The following is a 1,930-nucleotide window of genomic DNA, read 5'->3' as shown; positions in this document are numbered from 1 at the left end:
GGTGGAATTTGCGCAATATTGTGCGCGAAATTTTTTTTGAAACTTAGCCATAGATGCCTTCTCTATGTCACGACTCCAAGATGTGAGTTGAAACGTTTCAACTTTGTGCCGAGGATCGAGGATGAGAACAATTCCATATATCCAATTCGTTTTCTTGTAGTGTTTGAGCATCTTATCTCTTCCAGCTTGGAAAGCTTCGATAAATTTCTCGTCGACGCAACTTCGCGATGGCTTCGCATCAAGTTGGTGAGTTACCGTCTCGATTTTGTCGAGAAGCATATTGAACCCCACAATTACCGACGGCAACGTAATGTACGTTTGACCACCGAGAACCGTCGACAGATGATCGAATGATTTTGAATACGCGCACACAGCCTCGATGATTTCCCATTCTTCAGGGTTGATTATCATCTCGCGAAGTTCTCCATAGCTGTGCATCAGTGCGTTAAGAGCCGACTTGAGACTCAGTGCTGTTCGCAACATTACGTAAGTCGAATTCCATCGAGTTGACACGTCCATCGTTATCGCTACTTTTTTTTCGTTGACGGCGTCACAATATACGTGCAATTTACTCATCCACTGCTCGGACCTTTTCAGTTTTGCAAGAAGTTTTCTCAATTTATTAATGACATTCGTTTCTTTCGATTGTTCCCATACAGATAATACGGTCTCTTCGTCAGAGCTGCCAATATCGGTAGACAACTCGAAATTTGGGTGTTCCGGATTCAGAGCGTTCAATGTATCTTGTACTCCCAAATTCAAAATGTGAGCGAAACAACGGAAGTGTGAATCACTCGCGTCGAATTCGATGCCTTCCCCACATAATGGATCGGAGAGTTCGGCTATGAACGATGTATTTGCAGCCGCATTGTCGAGAGTGATGCCTTGAATTTTTGATTTAATCTCGAACTCCTCTAACACATCGAGCACGAGATTAGCCATATCCCTGCCTGTGTGAGCTCCATTCGATGGAATAAGATCCAGCGGTAGAGATTGCAATTTCCAATCATTATCGATGTAATGCATCGTTATGCCGTAATACGATCGATTAGCAATCGATGTCCATCCATCGACTGTCAAAGAAAATTTTGAATCAACTTTCTTCACTTTTTTAAAAACAGCTCCTCTCATGATCACGAAGTGATTCATGACTTTTTCTCGTAAACTCGTCCGTTTCGGATATGCAAAGTTTCCATTAAGGAAAGTGAAAAAGTCTTGAGTGGCATCGTCATCGAAAAACGAAAACGGTAAATACTTAATCGCCATCCATTCGACAATTCTTAGCTCGAATGTCCTTGTATCTTTTTGCCGAGTAGCAGATGGTGTGCTGGGATTAACAAAGTTTTTCACTGATGAATCGCCACCATGTGCATTTCGCAAATGTCTTTGAAGCCCCGAAGTATTCGAATCCTTCATTTTAATTCGACAATCAATTCCGGACTTGAGACACAGTAAGCACTTTCCATATTTTTCTTCATCGACCGAGCACACTTCAAAAAATGCAGAGTATTTTTGCTGTGTTTTGGACGTTGTATGTACAATACAATCATCTTTATTCGATGAAGTAGACGGTAAATTTTGCGTCACCATGATTTCCAGCTGCCTGACGTCACCGGAATTTTTTTCAAGTTCACCGGTCGTCAAATCATCTTCTTCACTTTCATCGGATCTGATTGAAGCGTGTTGGCGTTTGTTTTTCTTTTTGCCGTGGCTAGAAATCTCCACTATGTTGGAACGCTTCATTTTCCACGAGAGTTCACCACTTGATAGTCAGATCTATAATGATGATCGTTAATTTTAAAAACCTGTTAGCAATAATAAGAAAAACGAAGAACTGGTATAGATTAACATCTGTGCAAAACGGGAGCCCTGTAGCTCAAACCGTTCTCGAGTTATAAACGTTTGAATTTTGCAGTGCCAGAACACACAC

This window comes from Diprion similis, chromosome 2 (genome assembly GCF_021155765.1).
Source record: "Diprion similis isolate iyDipSimi1 chromosome 2, iyDipSimi1.1, whole genome shotgun sequence".
Lineage (NCBI taxonomy): Eukaryota > Metazoa > Arthropoda > Insecta > Hymenoptera > Diprionidae > Diprion > Diprion similis.
The sequence above is the reverse complement of the archived record's forward strand: the minus strand, read 5'-3'. Positions refer to the sequence as shown.